This window comes from Lissotriton helveticus, chromosome 6 (genome assembly GCF_964261635.1).
Source record: "Lissotriton helveticus chromosome 6, aLisHel1.1, whole genome shotgun sequence".
NCBI classification, from domain to species: Eukaryota; Metazoa; Chordata; class Amphibia; order Caudata; family Salamandridae; genus Lissotriton; species Lissotriton helveticus.
The window spans coordinates 682,244,374-682,268,799 of NC_136067.1; the positions used below are offsets into that span (position 1 = coordinate 682,244,374).

At 51.1% G+C, this 24,426-nt stretch overlaps 6 non-coding genes across 6 annotated transcripts; all 6 read left to right on the forward strand.

Annotated features, from left to right (window-relative positions):
- The first annotated feature begins 1,851 nt into the window (after positions 1 to 1,851).
- On the forward strand, positions 1,852 to 2,051 carry LOC144764486 (U2 spliceosomal RNA). The gene has a single exon (XR_013596566.1). It is a non-coding gene; the product is annotated as a U2 spliceosomal RNA (small nuclear RNA).
- A 16,537-nt stretch (positions 2,052 to 18,588) lies between these two features.
- On the forward strand, positions 18,589 to 18,779 carry LOC144765840 (U2 spliceosomal RNA). Its single transcript, XR_013597701.1, has one exon. It is a non-coding gene; the product is annotated as a U2 spliceosomal RNA (small nuclear RNA).
- Positions 18,780 to 19,791: 1,012 nt separating this feature from the next.
- LOC144765841 (U2 spliceosomal RNA) lies at positions 19,792 to 19,982 on the forward strand. The gene has a single exon (XR_013597702.1). It is a non-coding gene; the product is annotated as a U2 spliceosomal RNA (small nuclear RNA).
- A 980-nt stretch (positions 19,983 to 20,962) lies between these two features.
- LOC144765842 (U2 spliceosomal RNA) lies at positions 20,963 to 21,153 on the forward strand. Its single transcript, XR_013597703.1, has one exon. It is a non-coding gene; the product is annotated as a U2 spliceosomal RNA (small nuclear RNA).
- A 980-nt stretch (positions 21,154 to 22,133) lies between these two features.
- LOC144765843 (U2 spliceosomal RNA) lies at positions 22,134 to 22,324 on the forward strand. Its single transcript, XR_013597704.1, has one exon. It is a non-coding gene; the product is annotated as a U2 spliceosomal RNA (small nuclear RNA).
- A 980-nt stretch (positions 22,325 to 23,304) lies between these two features.
- On the forward strand, positions 23,305 to 23,495 carry LOC144765844 (U2 spliceosomal RNA). Its single transcript, XR_013597705.1, has one exon. It is a non-coding gene; the product is annotated as a U2 spliceosomal RNA (small nuclear RNA).
- The last annotated feature ends 931 nt before the right edge of the window (positions 23,496 to 24,426 follow it).

Below are 24,426 nucleotides of genomic sequence, written 5' to 3' on the forward strand. Positions count from 1 at the left end.
ACCCTTAATTCCGCCTGTCCACTGGTATTTTAGTTAAAGGACTGGTTTTTTCGTGTATCTCTTATGTAATGTTTCTTGATCCCAATTGATTTGGAATGTATGTATTGTATTTTAAGTTGCACTTTGGTGTCATGTAAATGTTTGAATATTCAGTATCAATGTTTGCATATTTTGTATTCATTGTGCACACAATTGTTTGTTTTTGCTTTTGACTTGACTGTTTTTGTCAGTGGTTTCCTTTTGATTACATGTTTTTATGAATTTTGAAACTTGATCATGAACTAAAATAAATGTTTTGCTAAACAAATGGCTTGGTCACGCAGTACATATGGGCTGTGTGGGTTCTAATTTGAATTTAGAGTATCCTGGCTAGCCACTTCTTAGTTCCTCTGTGGCAGTAATTCGAGCAGTTCCGTACTGTGTTGGCAGCAAAACCGGAACTGTGAATGATCCAATAGATCATGTGATTCCAGGAATAGGGTAAGTTCTTTATTAATTGCCTTTTCTGCAATTTTGGCTGTAAAGGAGAGCCTATGCGGTAGTTATTAGCAACGGAAGTGTCCAACTGGGGTTTCTTTAGCAGTGGGAGAACTGAAGCAACTTGCATATTTGATAGAAAGGAACCCTGCCTAAATATTTCATTAATAATTGGCATTAAAACGCCCGCTGTAGTTCCTGAAACTGAATGTTGGCTATCTGGGGGACAGAGATCCAATGGAGACCCCCAGTTTTTGGAAAACCAGAAAGCTGTCTTTTGAAGGGAAGATACTGGTAATCCAGTCTGTTTTGCCACCTATTTTATTCTTAGCTGTGGTTTACCCCCCGTATGCCTTCTATATTGATACATTGTCAAAAGATTGTATTTCCCTTTTTTGGAACTAAAATGGAGAAGTTAGTATGGCACAAAGTTTTTCTATCTTTACGAAATGGACGACAGGACATGCCTACCTTGTCCATCTTCTTTGCTTCTAAACGATTATGTCATACACTGAAGAGCATGGAAAATGGGCCACATGTAGGAGCTTGTTTCACGCGCAATTATGTATCCTATTTCTTCCACAGCTATCATTTAATTTTACATTTTGAACAAACAAGCTTCATTTTCTGTTTCCTCCCCTTTATTATACTTCTCTACGACTCTTTTTAAAACTTCATCTGATAAAAGGCAATTTGGCTGCTGAACAAGAACTTATGTATCCTATCTTGAAAAGAGAACTCAAGGCACGAGAAAAATGTGTAGTGTTGGGTCATTTCTTTCACCAACAGTCCCAACAGGTATGGACCAAAGTGTGGCACAAGGAACTCCAACACCCAGAAAGACTTGGCATGGATGGCTGTCGACGAATGTGTTCTGGTAAAACATTTCCAATACCACCCTCCATTTTGTATCCTCACCTAGTTGTCCTCGTATTGGCTGTTCCTGTGAAGAAACTATTCCCCACCTTTTTTGGAACTGTTAATTTGCTCTGCAGTTTTGGACTTAAAAGGGATCACAGCTATCTCTGCACTCACCTATGAAATGGTGCTTCATGGTCTGCCACAAATGCCTGTGCCTCAGAATCGTACATTCTGTAAACAGTTGAACTGTGCAAAAGAGACACCGTTAATTGCGCGTATCCGACTTCTGTTCTCGTACAAAGAAATTACAAGATTGTAGAATTTTGTGCTTAGATAAACTATGTACATATTATTTCAATGACTCTGTACACATATGGAAAGATCAAGTGTTTGAACTAAGGAAATTAGCAAAATGTTGTGATTGGATAGCCTAAATTATTGCATTTTACATCTTCTGCTGAGATGAACTGCCCTGACTTTTTTGTATATTGTGGCCTTTCTAAAAATATGTAAATAGCTATATTCTTGTACTGTTGGTTGTGGAACATTCAGTAAAAAAGTTGTGTGCTTATCAGTTAAATAACTGATGCGTCCTCTATCTGGGGACCATATATTAATAGATTTTTTGGACATGGAGATGGAATAGGAGCTTGCCCTGCCCGCTCCATGCATCAACCTCTTATTGCAGTAGCTCCAGGAATGGTGCATATTGCTTCTTTTTCTCTTTGTAGGAGGCTGGCCTATTATATGGTGTACATTTATTTAAATTTAAGTGCTGCACCTCGCTCTAATCCAGCTGACACTTATGGTGATTTTATTGGCCTTTGATAACCATAGAAAGCTCTCAAAGTTATTGCTGTGGAGAGTAGCTTTCAGGCTTATCTTGAAGGAGTGTTAAGCAGCTTGTTTACCAATTTAATCTGTAGTGTGAGGTAAATGAAAAAGAACGACTCAGTGTTTATATAAAAATACTTCTGTGTATTACACAACACTCACTAACACATTAGTATATCTCTTACCTGTAGATATCCACTCAATACACAAGAATACTTCAAATGCAAAAAGGTATGTAGCACAAAGTACAGTGGTTTACAGGAGGAGACCATACCATATACTAAAAAAGTGGAATGCGAACTGCAAAGGAGAACGGGACTTGGACCAGAAGACCTAGAGGAGCCAGAGACACAAGGATCCACCCTAGGTAAGTATCCAGGAACCCACTGATGCTTTGTGCAGAGTGGGAACACAGCTGCATGCCCAATGGAAGTCAATGAAGAAGTTGCAGTTTTAAAGACAGACCCTTTCCAGAGGATCCCGAAGAATTCACTTAGAGGATGAAGGACGGAAGGTTGGATAGCCACCCCACCCGTTGATGCCCTGAGAACCAGGTTACCCACACCGGGGGAAGCCAGGTGTATAGGGGTGAAGAGACGTGGAAACCTCTGTAGACGGCAATTGAAGTCTTAGAAAAAAGTGCCTCTAGAGAAGTTCAGGAAGGAGTCCGGTGGAACCCAAGGCTAGATTCTGGAGTAGAAGAACCTGCAAGCAGAGGGAACAGAGTAGGTCACTCGCAAGTGACCAGGAGGTACGAAGACACAATGCCCACTGATGTCGGAAGGTTCAGAAGAGTTGACGGTGACCTTGTTGTTGCAGCTGAGAGGACCAGGCGATGCTGAGTAAGACTAGGAGGTGTGCACAAACTGTCCCAAGTTGGATATCAGTGACTAGGTGGTCGGCATGTGGATGGAGAACCAACAAGCCTGGTTAGCCGCAGCTGGCATGGAAGACGAAGAAGGAACAACGTTGGTATAGCAAGCTCCAAGGGACTCATCAACAGCAGGAGAGTCATTGCAGGCCCCGGCAAGCCGGGGAGACCACTGAAGCAGTAGAAGACCCTCTGGAGGAACAACAGGCCAAAGTCACAGGAGTCGCAAGAGGTCATCAAGCAGATCACCAAGGATGATGACCCACAGTGCCAAGGATGTGGGGAGGAAGCTGATCTTGGAGGCAAAAGATCCTGGAGCCTGAAGATCTCTGGATTGCAGAGCCAGCAGACTTGGCTATAGCAAGTCAATTTGGTGCACAGGGTTTAGTCCCAGCGGTTCCGATGATGGACACTGGCGTCGAAATTGCAGAGAGGACAGGTCAGGCCTTGAGGAAGTTGGAGAACCACCACCTGTATTGCTGATCCTCCTGAAGTCAGTAGTACAACAGGAGCAGGAGACCAGTCAGTTTCTTAGCGGTACCTGCCAATGCATGGAGTGACTCCTTCAATCCAAGGGATATTTCTTCGTGTGTCTTTGGGTGTCCTTAATGCCCACAGGTCTGTAGAAGAACCTGGCAGAAGCACAGACACAGACGAGCGAGACAAGGAGCAGCAGGAGTCTTCCTTGGTGCAGTCTCTGTTCCAGTTGAAATCTCACAAAGTCCAAATGTCAAGACAGTCGAGGAGCAACGTCATTTCGGGCTAGATGCTTGTCCCATGGCAAATCTAAGGACCCACCCACAGGTGAGCCCTTAAGTATCCCGAGGAAAGGGTTGGAACAACTCAAAGGTCCCTTCCAGAGGTGAGGCTGGAGAGAAGGGAGGATACTCCCCTGTTCTTTGTCAAATTTCACACAAGTGCGGGAGCTGAGGGTTCCTGAACTGGCTCCAACTGGAGTATACAAGGAGGTCCCCAAATGTGCCCTTCAAAGCAGTCTGGTGGTGCTGGCCAACAACCCCACTGCAGCCCAGTAGACTAAGTCATGTCTGTGACAGGGAACCTATTGTTCTACCGTTCCCTGTTTGAGCTTGTCTCAGCAGCAGGAGGGCAGAATCGTGTCTGTGGTCAGCAGTAGAACTAGCTTGCTGGCAGACCTTGAAGGCTATTACCAGGAGTACAGGAGGTTATCCCTAAGAAGCCCTCCTAGAACATGGGATCATACTTCCAACATTGGAATCGGTGATTGTGTATGATCCCAACATGTTTGGTACCAAACATGACTGGGTTCGGTGCAGCCACTATATGGTTAGACATCTCATAATGACGGATGTCCACTGCATTTAAAATGGCTGGCCGCTCTTATAAAGCCTGGAGACTCAAGTCTGGAGTTTGTAGGGGTATCCTGCACACTTATGACCAAGCACCCTGCCCTCATGACTGAAGAGCGTGCCAATAGGGGTGACTTATAGGTTTTAAGTGCAGTGACCTCAGATATAAGGAAGCATGTATTTGGCATGAGGGGTGCAAGCACCAACCCACACAGGCTGCAATGGCAGGCCTGTAGTCATAGTTTGTGGACTCCCATGTGTGTGACAGTACATGCTGCAGTCATGGGAGGCTCCTGGTGTACCTATGCCCTGGGTACCTTAGTACCATATACTAGGGACTAGCACGGGTGCCCAAGTAGCCAATTGTGGAGGTACAAAAGTACTTACTATGTTGATTTAGGGAAGGAAGCACAGTGACCGGGGTCCTGAGTAGGAGGACCCCAATCAGTCTAGGTCAAAAACACACTGACAGCAAGCAATAAGGGAGGGTAACCGTGAAAACAGATCCTACACTGTTTAACCCAGGAACTGAATGGCGACAGGGAGAAGAGGATGAGGATGAACACAGGTGTAGTAAACATTAAGTTATTTACTGTAATGTATTTGACTAATGTGACCTTTTTCATTAACAGGTAACGGGTCAATGCGATAGCTTGTTCACTTGTCAAGGTTGCTACCAATGACTTTCTAATAATAGGGCTTTGTGGAAGGTGATGATTGACGTATCTGAACCCGAAATGAGGCCCTGACAAGTTTAAAAAAAAAGAGAAAAATCTGTTCTTATCAGTTTACCCACTGTTGAATTGATGTAAATTTGATCCTTTCTGGATCTACGACTTTGACTTTTTGAGACAAGAATATTTGCATTGTATATGCAAATTTATGTAAGTTTCTGGAAAAGGCCCACCTGACTTTTAAGGAAGCAGGAGGAAGGACACCAGCGTGCTGGGGTCAGTTTGCTCACTAGGGGCTCAAAATAGGAAACCCAAGGACCTGTGGTAGCTCTTAGAGCTGGATACCATTGCACTTCCTAGTCGCTCTCTTTCCTGGCATTTGGGTGGACTAATTCTGGAGGCCTATCAACCCTCCTAACATCCTTTACAGGCATGTCAATCACCCAAACCTCTGGCAAGGGGATGTGTGCTTATGTGAAACCACAAATAGCCCTTACTTTAGCTATTGGGAGTGATTGGACAGTGTTTCTCGCACTGCAGACAATTGTCTGCTGGGAGATGTAGGAAGGTGGATATCTGACTATATGGTTACCCCAACTTTTTGCCTAGTGTTTAGCTGTTTTCTTTTACTTACTTGGCCTGGGATCCTGCTATTCAGGACCCCAGGCTATCTGTTCTCTCTGTAAAATGGACTCCATGTACTTTAGGTACATATCTAATTGGATATTGGGTCACCTTGTGAGCCCCTGTATAGTGTACCATAGGTACCCAGGGCATAGGTGCATCCAAGGCCTACCAGGGGCTGCAGCATGAATTATGCCACCCCTGGCTGGCCATCCAAATTGACACAACTGGCTGATCACTCAGCTGGGGCAAGGTTGTGTAATCACCCCTTGCTTAGGTATAGTATTCCTATACCTACCATTATATATAGACACATATATACCTATAAGTCACTCCTATGTCAGGCCGTAACAATCCTGGAGGCAGAGTGCTTGATTTTATGTGAGATGGTGCTCTAGCATGAGCTGAGCCTGTCTGCAGCTTTCGGAACCATGTCCTTATAGCTGTTCTATGATATAGCCATACCATATACTCTTAAGTGCATTATAATCCTCGCGGTTAAGGCTAACTTTGGTTTGGCTTTATCAAAACATGTCGTGTAAGGTGTCATACGCTTTGGAATACTACCCCCCCTGCCAGTTCTGGCAGTGGGGGTAGCATTCCTCCCTTCTAGAGGGAGAAGACATGTAGTTGTAGCTTTACCCGGTTAAAGTTAAACGGAGCCTCAACATCACAAAATGGATGCTGCTGCCACAGACACAAGTCTGACCTCCTGAGCTGGGAGCCCTTCCAGCGAGGGAGGCCTGGACAATAGGTTTCCTGCTTTGGGAGGTGCTAGCACCTCCCCAGACAGGCTATAGTGTATTGGGGCAGGGTGGGTTGAAAGGAATGAGACACTGCCTGGGGCACACAAGGTGCTCCATGCATAGTCCGGTTCCAACCAGTTGCTGGGACACTCCAGCCCCAGCTCTGGCGCGAAACTGGACAAAGGGAAAGGGGTGTAACCACCACTTCCCTGGTACCACCCATAGGAGGGACCTAACAGGTAATCCAGCCCCTTTAATTCTTATAAAGCTAGGAGCTGAGTCTAGAGACTTTAGATTATCCTGAACTGAAACGAAACTCTGGACCTTCAACATTCTATTACAACTAGAAGACTGAAGAATCTCTCTTGTGGTCAAGGAGTGACCACCCTGTGCAAAAAGGCACCAACTAGTGAATTGTCGGTTTGCTTTGTTGCCGCTCCTGAAGGATCCCGACAACCCTGCTTCACAGGACTGGACTTCTAGACTTCTCAGACCCCGACCCACTCCCCCAGCACAGCTGAGACCCGTGGCGGACACGAAAGACATGGGACCGGACACCTGGCCATTTTGCTCTTTGTTAAACTGTGCAGCCTCTGAGGCGTCCTCGAAGTTGTGCATTGGGGATTGCAAAGCCCCTACCCCGAGCCATAAGTGCACCGAAGCTCAGCCCTCCACACTCCACGAGTGCCGCGTGGGGCCCGCTCTTGCATTTCTCCTCGAAGCATCTTCGCGGTTGCTAGCCCGCTGGCTAGTGGCCATCTTGAAGACTCCATTTTGAAACAACGCTGCTTGCCTGGTTGCCCTGGGTTTGCTCCGTCTTTCCTGCAAAAAGGAAGCCCTTCAGACCTTGCTGGTCTGAACAGAAGCCAATCTTCACATCCTATGTGGGTTGCCTTTGCCAAGGCTTGTTGACTCCAATCCGGAAGCCGACACCGCCAACAGCGAGATCCTTCGTGAGACAGTCCCTATCCAGCTCCTGGTCGTCGTTGACGCCTCCTGGTCCACGTGGCTGCAGAGACAAGCTTCACAACATCACCTGATTGCATCTCAACATCGCCTGGTTCCTTCCTGGTCACTGACTAGTGACCCAGACTCTGTCCCCTCTGCTTTCCGGTTCTTCACTTCCTCAATCCACCCTTGCATCCACCTGGACATCTTCCTCCTGGTCGCCTGCAGCATCTTCTTGCAGCTCTGCGTAGGATTCGACGACAAAACCCGACACGACTTGACACCTATACACCCGGTTTCCCTGGGTGAGGTAACTCGAGTACTCCAGTGCTCCTGTGGGTAATAACAATCCAAGTGTCCTACTTTAATTGGGTTTTCCCGTAGTCCACCTGGAAGGTCCGAAATGAACTAGTTTCTAAACTTTACGTTCCCGTTGAAAGTCTATGAGAACCCGTGTGTGTGTTTAGACACTGCACATGCATCCTGTGGGACTCCTGCTTCCTAACCTTCGGTTACTCTGTGTAGCCCCACCGATTTCCAAGGCCCTAGGCCTGTTCACCTGTCCTGAAGGGGTTCTTATACCACTTCTTTAGTATATGGTTTACGAGGCCCCTAGGTCAGAATTGTAATTGTGCAACTTAACATATGCTTATTAAGTTACTTGTACTGTACCTCGAACTCTGACCCCCATAAAGGGTGCAGAGGGGTTGTGTTAGAAATAAATACATATACATTTTATATATACCTTGTGTAGTGTCCTTTCATCTGGTATTCAAGGGGTTATTATTGGTAAAACAATTGGCTTCACATGCTCTCTGAAGTGTTAGCCTAAGACTGCTTTGTCCATGCTACCACTAAGATAGCTGGTCTATAAGGTGGACTTTATAACCATCACCATAAGGATTGTTTGGACTGATACAGGGTGCCCGCTAGAATAGTGGACATCACATATCAGACCAACTTCTCACATTGGTGTGCAGCGGTTGGGATAAGAGCTTGCTGATTGTTTTACCATAATACCTTGGGATATCATTTGAAAGATCACATTAAGGTACCTAGAGGTACATATAATGCAAGTCTTAAATACTTAAGTTCTACTTAACTTAGTTGTTGTAGAGCAAAGGGCGTAGCACACCCTGACTACAACTCCTAGAGATGTTTAGTAGGTAACACCTAGTGTAGGTAGGTGCAGACACCACACCTCACTAGATCATGTCTCTGAGAGCAGAACCAAGTGGGTCTCTCCCAGTGGAGGTAGATCCTTTAACCCCTTCAGTGCTAATGACAAGGGTAACTCGTCATGGAGTTTCCATTGATTTCAATGGAAAGTCAATGGAAGTGCATCATGTGCCTTAGCAGCCAAGTGGTTAAGGATACCTTCCAGATATGATACCCTAACTTTCCATGATTTAAGGCACTTGTGCACATCTAGAAAGTTAAAACAGGGTTCCAACCCTACCCTCAGACACCTGATTGAGCTCATGGAAGAATATGATGCTCTAAAGGCCTCTAGCACAGGTCTGTCAGTTAATGCAGATGAGGGACATCCCTCAGCAGAGGATTCCCCTGATCCTCATCTTATTGATGAAGATGAGGTAGAAGAGGAGGACTCTGATGAGGATACTGATAGGCAGGTCCTAGTGGGAACACTTAGCCAGGCTAACCTAAGCCTACACGGGGCTGGAGGGGGCATAGCCCCATACAGACCCCCAAGCAGGCTTAACTCTGAGCCCAGGAGGAGGAGATCCCCATCCAGGGAATCTCACCACTCTGGTGCCTTATTAGGGTCAGATGTTATTAGGAGAATGTCTTCCCCTGAGAGAAAAGAACATCAGGCCTGAATGAGAGAAGTCAATCTGAGGATTGGGAGGCAAGAACTTGCCATCGCCAAAGAGAGACTTGCTTTTGCAAGAGAGCAGAAGTTAAGTGGGGTAGAACCCACTGGTGGCAGCATTATCCCCAAGGATAAAGATAGGTCCTATGATAATAGAAACCTAAGCAAGATTGTCCCACCCTACAAAGTTTGGGATGCCATCCACAAGTGGATTACTGCTTTGGAGAGTGTTTGCAAAGTACAGCATGTACCCCAAAGTCAGTGGGCAGCAATCTTATCGCTCTCCTTTTCAGAAAAAGGCAGAGTCAAGCTCCTCACAGTTAGTGATGAGGATGCTAACATCTACAAAGTCCTGAAGAGTGCTCTGATTGATGGGTTTGGCTTAACCACTGAGCAATATAGATTGTTGTTCAGGGATACCCAGAAGACACAGACTCAGGACTGGACTGATTTTGTAGATTGTGCTACTAATGCTCTGGAGGGCTGGTTATCGGGCAGCAAAGTACATGCCTATACAGGATTGTATACTTTGATTATGAGGGAGCAGTTCCTTCGTAATTGTCAAAACCAGCTTCTTCACCAGCACCTGGTGGACTCTGATCTGACCTCTCCCCAAGAATTGGGTAAGAAGGCAGACAAATGGGTCAGAACCAGGATTAGGCCTAAAAATCAGGGTGGTGACCAGAAGAAAGATTTTACTAAGCCTCAAGAGAAAGGTAGGGATAGGGGGGCGTGGCTAAGCACGCGACAAGAATGGCCGCTTTGGAGTAGAGCTCCGCACCAAGCCTACATTCCGGGCACATTTATCCGGCGCAATACTGCCTGCAGACGGCGGCGAAACACCAGCGCTGCCGCTGGACGTCATTGCCGACCACCTGGCCGATTTTGAGACAAATCGGAACACCCGCGAAGCACCGCGGACTACACGGACAGGTGGCCGCGAACGTTGCTTTCAGTCCCTGGCACCACCTACGAGAGACCGAGGCTCCAGGCGGCGGCACAGGCCCACACGCACCAAGACCACGCGACGCTACGCCAAGGTACGGAGGCGGACTGCGACGCCTGGCCCAGCCCAATTGAACAATCTGCTACCCAGCTGACCCCCCCCCTGAGCACTGGACCGGAGGGGCGAACACGAGTGGTTGGCGGTGGCCGAACTGGCGGGACCCGTGCTGCATGGCGGTGAGATACCGCCAACCCCACCAACGGCGCTCACAGGACTGCGCACTCTCGTGTTGGCCGGGGCCGGTGAGCCTCGCAGATACCCTCGGCCCGGCTGACGGAGCACCCACGGCACCACCCACGCCTCGGGTGGGCAGCGACAGCTCACGAGACCCGCCACAGCGCCCAACCCTCCACAACACGACGCGCGCTGAACCACCGCCACGCGCCAACCCTGCCACACCAACCCGCCTGACACGGAGCCCTGCCCGAACACACGCCCACCTGGGGGCCTCGGACACTGTGTGGTGATCTCCTGCCCCACGACTGGACAGTCCTCGGAAGTGCCGCGACACCTTGCACGGCCCACCACGGCGCCTACCCACCACAGTGCGACACACGCTGGGCCCACAACACGAACTAGCTCTCCCAGATCGACTCGCCAGTCACAAGGCGCCACAGACCGCCACCAGAGTGCACGCCCGCCCGGAAGCCACGGGCGCGGTGCGGTGCCCACTTCCCCTGCGACTGGCTGATCCTCGGGAGTGCCGCGATCACTTACGAGACCCACATCGGCACCTTCCGCATCGTGGAGCGACGCACGCTGGGCCCGCGACACGCATCAACTCTACCATACCATACCAACCCGCCAGACACCAAACACCGCAGGCTACTACCCGAGCGCACACCCACCTGGGAGCCACGGACGCTCAGCGGTGTCCACTCACCCCGCGGCTGCACAATCACGCGAGCGAACTGATCCTCTGAGAGAGAGGCGAACCACTGGACCAGACATAGCGAGGAGGCTCAGATGTCTACCGGACCCAAAACAAGGACTGGTACCGGCAATGCTAATCAGAAGGCCAAGATGGACAAGACCGGGAAGTACGCTGATCCGGACCAGACGGCGGCTAAACTAGACACCATGTTGGCTGCAATGGAGAGGCTCGAGGAGTCAATCAACCTAACTCGTACCTCCTTAGCCACCAAGATCGATAGCGTAGTCATCGACCTCACACACCTAAGGGCGGATCATAAAAAACTAGCAGACCGCACCACCGCCCTGGAGAGCACAGTACAGACACTTCAGCCTCAAGCCGACCAGTCACATAAACACATACAGGACTTATTGAACAGGGTGGAGCACTTGGAGGACAGAGCCGAAGACGCGGAAGGTAGAACCCGAAGGAACAACGTGCGCTTGGTCGGGGTTCCGGAGAAATGGGAAGGGAGATCCCCTGAGGAACACATGGAGCAATGGTTGAAAGGTATCCTGCCGGAAGGATCGCTCTCCCCACACTTTGTGGTAGAACGTGCTCACAGAGTCCCCACCAAACCTCTGACGACAGGCTCCAACCCGAGGCCAATGCTGCTCCGCATAATGAATTACCGGGACAGAGACTCCATCCTGTGAGAAACGCGCAAGCTCCAAGAGGTCCGGATCGAGAACGCGTCAGTGATGTTCTTTCCCGACTACACTGGTCAAGTCCAGCGGCAAAGACATGACTTTCTGGAGGTGAAGAAGCGACTGAGACAAATGGGCCTCCAATACTCGCTGCTCTTTCCCGCGAAGTTGAGAGTCGTAGCGGGTGAACGGACTCATTTCTTCACGGACCCCGCAGAGGCGGAAACCTGGCTAGACAGCGGAGTTGATACAGAACCCAAAACGTCCGCGGGTCCTTTGCCCCGGCGACGTCCCAGTAATCATAGGCGGAGACGACGACCCCGCCGGAACTCTCAGCCGGAATCACAGGCAGCGAAGAGACCTTCCCCCCAGCGGATGCCAGACGCCAGGAGCAACAAGACGCTCTCCGCCTGGTGATGGAACTCAGCGGATCCCCTGCACAGAGCGAAATGGCGGGCGGCAGCGCACAGGACCTCCAGAGTGACGACGAAGCCATCTATGGGGTGCCAGACTCCTCGACCTCGGAAGACCGACCTGACGTCACCCCCCCAGACGGCGGACTACATCAGCTGACCACGCGATACCCGCAGCACTCTACCACGCCGTTCAAAACTGCCCGCCACAGCGGTCCTGGGGCAACTCTGCCGCAATGAGACCTGACCATGGCAGCGGAATACAACCTCAACTCTCCGTGCTACCCGCGAGGCATGTGCACGCCTGACATCCCACCACTGAACGTGATCCCAGGTGTTGGTGGGGATGGCCCATGCCCGATTGATGCGCAGCTACAGGGACGCTTGGCCCTACCTGATGGCAGCTCGGTTGGGACACGTAATGTATGAGTTTTGTGTATGTACATGCTGGGTTCACTGTCTGCAAAGGCGAACTAGACTAACACGTTCCTTCCGGGAAGGCAATGGGCCTTCGCTCAATAACCATATTGACACCGACCACTTGATTCAGTGCGTATAGCACAACCACCCCCTTAGACTTGAATTTTGTTGCTCTCCTAGAGAGTATGGACGGGGGCACGTTTAGCATCCGACCTTTTGGTATTTTGAATGTTCATATTATTCACTGGCTCATTGTTCCGTTAGCCATGTTTTTGTTTCCCCCCCCTATGGTCACAGTGCAGCGATGCAACACATCAAGCGCCTATTGGGTGGCGGGGGTAGTTCGCTTGATGATGAATGCCTTTGCATGGGGGGGTGGAGGGAGTGCTGGGTGGGGGGTTTTGCTGCAATATTGTAATGTCGCCCATTAAGGTATGCACGTGGAATGTGAGGGGTATACATACACCATCCCGACGTTACCAAATATATTCATACCTCAAACGCCACCACATACAAATTGCCCTCCTCCAAGAAACGCACCTTGCTAACACGGAAACTCTCACGCTGCGGCGCAGGTGGCGAGGACAGCTCTATGCCACGGGTTTCTCGTCGTACGCTAGGGGGGCGCTGATATGGGTCAGGCCGGGCACTCCATGGACCACACAGGCTGTACATATAGACCCCGAGGGCAGATACGTAGCTATCCATGGCAAACTAGATGGCAACCCACTGGTAATAGCCTCCATATATGCACCCAACACGGGGCTGGCAGATTTCCTCACGCACTTGTCGCACACACTGGCCCCCTGGCATGGAATCCCTTGGGTGCTAGGCGGGGATTACAACAGTTCATTGGACTTAACACTAGACCGCTCCCATCCTACACCACCCAACTCGCAAGCGCAGGCCACTACGAAGCGCTGCAGGCATGGTCCACGCAATGGGGCCTACAGGATGCGTGGCGCGCTCGCAACCCACACTCCCAGGTTTATTCGTATTACTCGGGAGCGCACGCCCTACATGTGCGTCTAGACCGGTACATGATCTCTAGTGAGCTCCTACCCAATGTCACTGACACCTGTTACATGGGACGCACACACTCCGACCACAACCCGCACCTCTTGGACCTGATGTGGGACCAACCCAGACCACCAATACCCACATGGCGGTTACAACCCGACCTCTTACTAGACAGTACATTTAGGAGTTCCATATGCACGCAGACAGCACAGTATTTTGAGGACAACGCAGGCTCGGCATCGACTCCCCAGATAGAATGGGACGCGTTCAAAGTGGTCCTCCGGGGTCAATGCCTGGGCACACAGGCCCATTCCCGACGGCAATTGGAAGCGGATCTCCGATGCATAGAATCAGACTTGCTACGACTAGAGCAGACGACGGCCACAGACCCCAACACTGACCTATTACAGGCGCGGGCGGAACACGACAAACTGATTGACAGGCTGAAAAACATCAACTACAAGGCTCACTCAGCCCGCTCACATCACGCTGGAGACAAACCCGGCAAACTGCTGGTTTGGCTGATACAACGCGAGAATCATATGACGCCAGTGACGGCGATACAACCGCTAGTTGGTCCAATAGTCTACACACAGGCGCAGATTCACGAAGCCTTTGCGACGCATTACAGCGCGCTTTACAAATCCCGTCTGCTAACCACACAGCCTATCATCTCTGCGTATCTAGAGAATATCATGTTGCCTGCCCTGACAGACGACCAGCGGGACGACCTGGGGTCGCCGTTGCTGGCGGAGGACCTTCGCGAGGCCATCTTTGCCCTCTCGAATGGCAAGGCGCCGGGCCCCGATGGCCTGCCGGCGGAATACTATAAGGCGTGCTCAGACATCCTGATTCCGGAGCTCCTACGGGTCTATGCGACGGCGTTGGAGGACATGACCCTACCCCGGTCAATGAATGAGGCAACGTTAGTATCCCTGTTAAAACCGGGCAGAGATGACACACTCCTCGGCTCCTATCGACCCCTAGCATTGCTAAACACTGATTATAAGATACTGGCCTCAACTCTCGCCTGACGGCTCGCGGGTCTGGTGCCTGACTTGATACACACTGACCAGAAGGGCTTTGTGCCCACCAGATGCACCTCTCACAACATACGGAGGCTTTTCCGAATACAAACATACGCGACGCAAGACTGGCCTCGGTCGGGCAGCCTGGTCCTTGATCTAGAGAAGGCATTCGACTCGCTCGAGTGGCCTTACCTACTGGCCGTATTGCGCAAATTCGATCTAGGGGATGACTATATTGAACTAGTGGGGCTGCTATACAGACACCCAACGGTGCGAGTCCGCACAGGCTGGCTATTATCTGATGCCATCATGGTGCAGCGCGGCACCAGACAAGGCTGCCCCTTATCCCCATTGCTCTTTTCACTAGCAATTGAGCCCCTAGCTGCACTACTGCGCAGTAAGGACTTACACTGGGGAATCCCGCTGGCGGATGGCACACACATAGTCTCGCTATATGCAGACGACCTCCTTTTGTACGTCAGGTACCTTACTCGCATACCGCCAGACCTTTCGGAGATCTTCAGGTCCTTTGAGACCATGTCAGGCCTCAAGGTAAACTGGTCCAAGTCAGGGGCGTACTCGTTCAACCCGGACATCCCGGACCCTAGCATCGAGATCAATGGTGAGCGACTGCCATGGCACCACACTACGTTCAAATACCTAGGAGTGCAAGTATACAGGACGCCACAGGACATACTGGATGGCAACCTGACACGTGCCATAGCGTCCATTAGGTCCCAGATTGCCTTTTGGAAGTCCCTGCCGCTCAATGTCCCGAGCAGAGTGACGCTGACGAAAATGATCGTCCTCCCCCGGCTTTTATATTATTTCGCAAATATACCAGTATATGTGCGAGCGCACACCTTCAGAGAATTGGCCTCCATGATCAGGGACCTGATATGGAACACCGGGCGACCCAGAGTGGCACTCAAAAAACTACACGCTCCAGTCGACGAGGGTGGCCTCGCGGTACCGAACCTCGAACTTTACTATCTAGCAGCCCAGCTACAATGGGTCACTGCCTGGCTAGCGGGAAACCGCCTGGAGGACACGGCCACGACTGCGGACGTGCTATCCCCCACACAAATCCATACCCTATTCCACCCCCTGACGCACCCGAGGAGGTCAACTCAACTCCATGTAGGTGTAGCGGTACGATGTTATATCAGAAGCCTGCGGCTTACGAGACTGACTAAACCATATGCCCCGGCTCTCCCACTATTGGGCACCCCCATGACTGCCTCCATAGTCACGGAAACGGCGCTGGAGCACTGGACACGAACTGGAGTGGACACCATGGAAGACCTATACGCTGACGGCATCCTGATACCGTTCGCGACACTGGCTGCTGACACAGGCCTCCCACCAGGGCAGTTTTTACAGCACACCTCCTTACTTTTAGCATACACGAAGCGGTGGGGCAGCATCAGCACAGAACTACCCACACATCAATTGATTCAGAGCCTACATGTCATGGGAAACGGCACACACGTGGTGCACTGGCTTCATCAGGCGCTATTGTCACATACGCAGCACTCGTTGCAACCGCTCCGTGACAAGTGGGCCACTGACAGGGGGAGGGACTGGACAGACAAGGAGTGGAAAACGATACTGCTAGGCCCCAGACACGTTCCCCGCAACGCACGCTTCAAACTGATTCAGTTCTACATACTGCACAGAGCGTACCTCTCCCCCAATAAAATCAATCAATACTTCCCGGGAGCTGCAGCCAGCTGCCCCAGATGTGCACTGGAAGGAGCAGATCTGCTACACATGCTATGGCAGTGCCCACTGATTCGGACATACTGGGAGGCGGTGCTGAAAACGCTAGACAAATGCACGGCCATGGCGATACCGCACACGTGGGAGGCGTGCATACTGGGTCTCTATCAGCGGACTCCATTGAATAAAGTCTCCTCTCGTTTCTGGGACCTTGGCCTACTCACGGCAAAAAGATTGATCACGAAACACTGGAAACGAACCGCCCCACCACTACCGACACACTGGCATACATCACTAGACACCTGGGCGAAGGCGGAAAGCACCACCCTCCATAACGAGGAAACGGCAGGCCTACGACAGTTTCCGATAGCGGTACCTTGGGATGCAATGCTCAATTCCTTTCATAAGGAATGCCGTCTAACGCAGAACCCTGCGGAGGCCGACCACTCGGATGGTGTCACTGGCACGCCCCCTACTGGTGCGCCGTGAGGTCGGTCTTGATGTTGCTTCCCCCATCACCCCCCTCACTCGACGCATCTACCACAACAGACACATCTCCCCCCCCCCCACAGGCCATGCTCACTCCCCTGGTCCATTGTGGGCGACACCCACACGACCCCCTGCGTTGACACACCCCTGACCAGCTACAAACGTAGCAGCCTCACACCCGATGACCATAACCGACCCTTCCCAGTCCCCCCCATAGTCCTCTGTTCCCTCTCCTCCCCTCCTTCCCTCACTGTTTAATTCAGAATGTTATATCCTTTGTAGCGCTAACATGTCCTGAAACATTTGTGATGGGGAAAATTGCTGTGAATTATGAAGCAGCGAACCACTGCATTGGGTGATATGCCCCGTAAACGTGACAGACATCCCAGAGATGTAATGATATGTATGTTGTAGAATTCATGCTTTACTTCTCCTGTGTTTCTAACAAAGGATATTTAAACAAAAAAAAAGAGAAAGGTAGGGATAAATCTAAGGACAAATCCACTACAGGGCCCCAAAAATCCTCTGAGGGGGTGGGTGGGTCCCAGTAATCCTTCCATCCTAACATTAAGAAACCTTATTGCCATGTGTGTAAGCAGCCTGGCCATTGGAAAACTGACAGCAGTTGCCCAAAGGCCAACAATAAGGAAAGTATTCCTCCAAGTAATACTCCCAAACCTCCTGTTACTATTAGTAGTAATCCCCCAGGTGGTGGGAGTGCTGTGGCTGGGCTCAGGTAGACTCTGGCCTAACCAGGTCCCCTAATACAGAAACTCTAGTCTATGAGAATGGCATGGGGTTTCCCACCTTCACTGATTGTCCCAATACTTTGGGCAAATATAGACAGGAGCCCCTCATCAATGGTCAGAAAGTTGACGCCTATAGATACACATGGGCTAGCATCACTATGGTGACTGAGAGTCTAGTCCCCTCAGGACAACTTTTACCTGGGTTCACATACCACGTGATCAATATTGATGGAGTGCAGAAAGATCATCCCATGGCAGTAGTAAATCTCAGCTGGGGAGGTGTCACTGGCCCAAAGAGTGGCAGTGTCTACAAACTTGCCTGTAGATTGCCTACCGGGAAATGATCTAGAGATCTCAGCCTGGGCTGAGGTAGAAAAGGAAACCCATTCCAAAATGGTAGGCCTTTCTGAAAAGGTTAGTGGGGCTGTGATGGTCGCTGCCCAAGCTCAAGCAGATTTCCTCCCTGAAAAGGTTGGAAGGGCTGTGATGGTCACAGCCCAAGCTCAAGCAGATTTTTGTGTTGTGAAGCCTGAAACTATGGATCACTCCACACAGACAGAGTATTGGGGAGGATGAAAAGTCTCCCTCCCACCAGAACTGCCCCAGAGGTGGCCAGGCCTCGCCTGGCAGAGCCCCTGATGTCAGTGGACCCTTCCAAGGTGGGACCCAGTCTGGAGCAGGTAACCTGCCCCTCTCTACCCTTCTTCAGTCAGCCCAGGGCTGTAGGGTACAGGGAGGTCAGTGGACCCCAAAGGACCCCTGTCAGGGAGCTGTCCAGGGCATCCTGGGCTGATTCCCAGCATCCCCTGGCTGCCAGGCTTTATGGCCAGCCGGGGCCTCCTTTCCACCAGCACATGCAGAGATCTTGCTGGGAGTCAGAAAAAGAGGCGATAGGCCAGCCAGCGACGGTGCCAGGGAAGACCCCGGTCCGGGTCAGCCAGGTGGATTTCTTCGGGAGGCGTTCATTCTGGCACCATTCTGGTTATCGCTTCTCGGCCTTTTGGCTAAGATCAAGTGTAGTATCTGTTCTTATCAGTTTAATATCTGATACGTCCTCTATCTGGGGACCATATATTAAATTGATTTTTGGAACAGGGAGATGGAATAGGAGCTTGCTCTGTCCACTCCACGCATCAACCTGGTATTGCAGTACCTCCAGGAATGGTGCACTTCCCCACCCGGGGAAAACAATGCTGTTGAAAAATAGACGAGAAAACGAGAGTAGCGCTCCACTACCAAACCCTGTAAAGTGGCGCTATTGTGTTTGCGTGTGAATAAAAGCAAACTGGTCACCGTGTCTTGCCTTATTCATGTATTTATTTGACTTATTTGCCGCACCCGGGCCGTGCGTTATTTATTTATTTATTAATTTTTCGGGTTTACGAAAAAAAATACAAATAAAAAATTATTTCTTTTTTTCTCCCCTTCTCCATCCAGACGCTGCACTTTGAAAAGAGACAAACGTCGGAAAAAGATTGTTTTTCCAGCAGCAGACTTTCAGTGATTTTGGATCCATTTCACTGGGGAACGAATGGAAGAAGGTTCCCAGCAAGTCAGTGGGAGGGAGGGAGGGAGGGAGGGAGGGAGGGAGGGAGGGAGGGAGGGAGGAAGGGAGGGAGGGAGGCAGGCAGGCTGGCTGGCATGCAGGCTGGCAGAGAAGTGGACACTGCCCTTGGCTTCTCTGAGCAAGAAGAAAAATACAGAGTCCTTTTCCTTCTCTGCCCGCCCCGCCCGTCCCCGAACGGCCACGAACGGCCAAGCCTTATCTATAGGCCTTAGGCTGCAGGGGAGCAGTGTCCCCGGCAAGCGAGGGTGAGGGGCCGGCCATATCCGGTCAGGGAGCTGTCCAGGGCATCCTGGGCTGATTCCCAGCATCCCCTGGCTGCCAGGCTTTCTGGCCAGCCGTCTGGAAGCAGTGCGCAGGAAGGGGCGGGGCATGCAAATTCTAGAAAGAGGACAACGTGGGTATGCTAAGTGACGCCTGATGAGGCGACAGCCGAGGAGGACTCTGGGAGCCGGGAGAAGGCCTGAGGCCGGGGCCTCCTTTCCACCCAGACATACTGATCCCTTGCTGGGAGTCGGAAAAAGAGGCGGAAAGGCGGCCAGCGACGGTGCGAGGGAAGACCCAAGTCCGGGTGAGCCAGGTAGATTGCTTCGGGAGGCGTTGATTCTGAATGGGCCCGGGTTATCGCTTCTCGGCCTTTTGGCTAAGATCAAGTGTAGTATCTGTTCTTATCAGTTTAATATCTGATACGTCCTCTATCTGGGGACCATATATTAAATTGATTTTTGGAACAGGGAGATGGAATAGGAGCTTGCTCTGTCCACTCCACGCATCAACCTGGTATTGCAGTACCTCCAGGAATGGTGCACTTCCCCACCCGGGGAAAACAATGCTGTTGAAAAATAGACGAGAAAACGAGAGTAGCGCTCCACTACCAAACCCTGTAAAGTGGCGCTATTGTGTTTGCGTGTGAATAAAAGCAAACTGGTCACCGTGTCTTGCCTTATTCATGTATTTATTTGACTTATTTGCCGCACCCGGGCCGTGCGTTATTTATTTATTTATTAATTTTTCGGGTTTACGAAAAAAAATACAAATAAAAAATTATTTCTTTTTTTCTCCCCTTCTCCATCCAGACGCTGCACTTTGAAAAGAGACAAACGTCGGAAAAAGATTGTTTTTCCAGCAGCAGACTTTCAGTGATTTTGGATCCATTTCACTGGGGAACGAATGGAAGAAGGTTCCCAGCAAGTCAGTGGGAGGGAGGGAGGAAGGGAGGGAGGGAGGCAGGCAGGCAGGCTGGCTGGCATGCAGGCTGGCAGAGAAGTGGACACTGCCCTTGGCTTCTCTGAGCAAGAAGAAAAATACAGAGTCCTTTTCCTTCTCTGCCCGCCCCGCCCGTCCCCGAACGGCCACGAACGGCCAAGCCTTATCTAAAGGCCTTAGGCTGCAGGGGAGCAGTGTCCCCGGCAAGCGAGGGTGAGGGGCCGGCCATATCCGGTCAGGGAGCTGTCCAGGGCATCCTGGGCTGATTCCCAGCATCCCCTGGCTGCCAGGCTTTCTGGCCAGCCGTCTGGAAGCAGTGCGCAGGAAGGGGCGGGGCATGCAAATTCTAGAAAGAGGACAACGTGTGTATGCTAAGTGACGCCTGATGAGGCGACAGCCGAGGAGGACTCTGGGAGCCGGGAGAAGGCCTGAGGCCGGGGCCTCCTTTCCACCCAGACATACTGATCCCTTGCTGGGAGTCGGAAAAAGAGGCGGAAAGGCGGCCAGCGACGGTGCGAGGGAAGACCCAAGTCCGGGTGAGCCAGGTAGATTGCTTCGGGAGGCGTTGATTCTGAATGGGCCCGGGTTATCGCTTCTCGGCCTTTTGGCTAAGATCAAGTGTAGTATCTGTTCTTATCAGTTTAATATCTGATACGTCCTCTATCTGGGGACCATATATTAAATTGATTTTTGGAACAGGGAGATGGAATAGGAGCTTGCTCTGTCCACTCCACGCATCAACCTGGTATTGCAGTACCTCCAGGAATGGTGCACTTCCCCACCCGGGGAAAACAATGCTGTTGAAAAATAGACGAGAAAACGAGAGTAGCGCTCCACTACCAAACCCTGTAAAGTGGCGCTATTGTGTTTGCGTGTGAATAAAAGCAAACTGGTCACCGTGTCTTGCCTTATTCATGTATTTATTTGACTTATTTGCCGCACCCGGGCCGTGCGTTATTTATTTATTTATTAATTTTTCGGGTTTACGAAAAAAAATACAAATAAAAAATTATTTCTTTTTTTCTCCCCTTCTCCATCCAGACGCTGCACTTTGAAAAGAGACAAACGTCGGAAAAAGATTGTTTTTCCAGCAGCAGACTTTCAGTGATTTTGGATCCATTTCACTGGGGAACGAATGGAAGAAGGTTCCCAGCAAGTCAGTGGGAGGGAGGGAGGAAGGGAGGGAGGGAGGCAGGCAGGCAGGCTGGCTGGCATGCAGGCTGGCAGAGAAGTGGACACTGCCCTTGGCTTCTCTGAGCAAGAAGAAAAATACAGAGTCCTTTTCCTTCTCTGCCCGCCCCGCCCGTCCCCGAACGGCCACGAACGGCCAAGCCTTATCTAAAGGCCTTAGGCTGCAGGGGAGCAGTGTCCCCGGCAAGCGAGGGTGAGGGGCCGGCCATATCCGGTCAGGGAGCTGTCCAGGGCATCCTGGGCTGATTCCCAGCATCCCCTGGCTGCCAGGCTTTCTGGCCAGCCGTCTGGAAGCAGTGCGCAGGAAGGGGCGGGGCATGCAAATTCTAGAAAGAGGACAACGTGTGTATGCTAAGTGACGCCTGATGAGGCGACAGCCGAGGAGGACTCTGGGAGCCGGGAGAAGGCCTGAGGCCGGGGCCTCCTTTCCACCCAGACATACTGATCCCTTGCTGGGAGTCGGAAAAAGAGGCGGAAAGGCGGCCAGCGACGGTGCGAGGGAAGACCCAAGTCCGGGTGAGCCAGGTAGATTGCTTCGGGAGGCGTTGATTCTGAATGGGCCCGGGTTATCGCTTCTCGGCCTTTTGGCTAAGATCAAGTGTAGTATCTGTTCTTATCAGTTTAATATCTGATACGTCCTCTATCTGGGGACCATATATTAAATTGATTTTTGGAACAGGGAGATGGAATAGGAGCTTGCTCTGTCCACTCCACGCATCAACCTGGTATTGCAGTACCTCCAGGAATGGTGCACTTCCCCACCCGGGGAAAACAATGCTGTTGAAAAATAGACGAGAAAACGAGAGTAGCGCTCCACTACCAAACCCTGTAAAGTGGCGCTATTGTGTTTGCGTGTGAATAAAAGCAAACTGGTCACCGTGTCTTGCCTTATTCATGTATTTATTTGACTTATTTGCCGCACCCGGGCCGTGCGTTATTTATTTATTTATTAATTTTTCGGGTTTACGAAAAAAAATACAAATAAAAAATTATTTCTTTTTTTCTCCCCTTCTCCATCCAGACGCTGCACTTTGAAAAGAGACAAACGTCGGAAAAAGATTGTTTTTCCAGCAGCAGACTTTCAGTGATTTTGGATCCATTTCACTGGGGAACGAATGGAAGAAGGTTCCCAGCAAGTCAGTGGGAGGGAGGGAGGAAGGGAGGGAGGGAGGCAGGCAGGCAGGCTGGCTGGCATGCAGGCTGGCAGAGAAGTGGACACTGCCCTTGGCTTCTCTGAGCAAGAAGAAAAATACAGAGTCCTTTTCCTTCTCTGCCCGCCCCGCCCGTCCCCGAACGGCCACGAACGGCCAAGCCTTATCTATAGGCCTTAGGCTGCAGGGGAGCAGTGTCCCCGGCAAGCGAGGGTGAGGGGCCGGCCATATCCGGTCAGGGAGCTGTCCAGGGCATCCTGGGCTGATTCCCAGCATCCCCTGGCTGCCAGGCTTTCTGGCCAGCCGTCTGGAAGCAGTGCGCAGGAAGGGGCGGGGCATGCAAATTCTAGAAAGAGGACAACGTGGGTATGCTAAGTGACGCCTGATGAGGCGACAGCCGAGGAGGACTCTGGGAGCCGGGAGAAGGCCTGAGGCCGGGGCCTCCTTTCCACCCAGACATACTGATCCCTTGCTGGGAGTCGGAAAAAGAGGCGGAAAGGCGGCCAGCGACGGTGCGAGGGAAGACCCAAGTCCGGGTGAGCCAGGTAGATTGCTTCGGGAGGCGTTGATTCTGAATGGGCCCGGGTTATCGCTTCTCGGCCTTTTGGCTAAGATCAAGTGTAGTATCTGTTCTTATCAGTTTAATATCTGATACGTCCTCTATCTGGGGACCATATATTAAATTGATTTTTGGAACAGGGAGATGGAATAGGAGCTTGCTCTGTCCACTCCACGCATCAACCTGGTATTGCAGTACCTCCAGGAATGGTGCACTTCCCCACCCGGGGAAAACAATGCTGTTGAAAAATAGACGAGAAAACGAGAGTAGCGCTCCACTACCAAACCCTGTAAAGTGGCGCTATTGTGTTTGCGTGTGAATAAAAGCAAACTGGTCACCGTGTCTTGCCTTATTCATGTATTTATTTGACTTATTTGCCGCACCCGGGCCGTGCGTTATTTATTTATTTATTAATTTTTCGGGTTTACGAAAAAAAATACAAATAAAAAATTATTTCTTTTTTTCTCCCCTTCTCCATCCAGACGCTGCACTTTGAAAAGAGACAAACGTCGGAAAAAGATTGTTTTTCCAGCAGCAGACTTTCAGTGATTTTGGATCCATTTCACTGGGGAACGAATGGAAGAAGGTTCCCAGCAAGTCAGTGGGAGGGAGGGAGGAAGGGAGGGAGGGAGGCAGGCAGGCAGGCTGGCTGGCATGCAGGCTGGCAGAGAAGTGGACACTGCCCTTGGCTTCTCTGAGCAAGAAGAAAAATACAGAGTCCTTTTCCTTCTCTGCCCGCCCCGCCCGTCCCCGAACGGCCACGAACGGCCAAGCCTTATCTAAAGGCCTTAGGCTGCAGGGGAGCAGTGTCCCCGGCAAGCGAGGGTGAGGGGCCGGCCATATCCGGTCAGGGAGCTGTCCAGGGCATCCTGGGCTGATTCCCAGCATCCCCTGGCTGCCAGGCTTTCTGGCCAGCCGTCTGGAAGCAGTGCGCAGGAAGGGGCGGGGCATGCAAATTCTAGAAAGAGGACAACGTGTGTATGCTAAGTGACGCCTGATGAGGCGACAGCCGAGGAGGACTCTGGGAGCCGGGAGAAGGCCTGAGGCCGGGGCCTCCTTTCCACCCAGACATACTGATCCCTTGCTGGGAGTCGGAAAAAGAGGCGGAAAGGCGGCCAGCGACGGTGCGAGGGAAGACCCAAGTCCGGGTG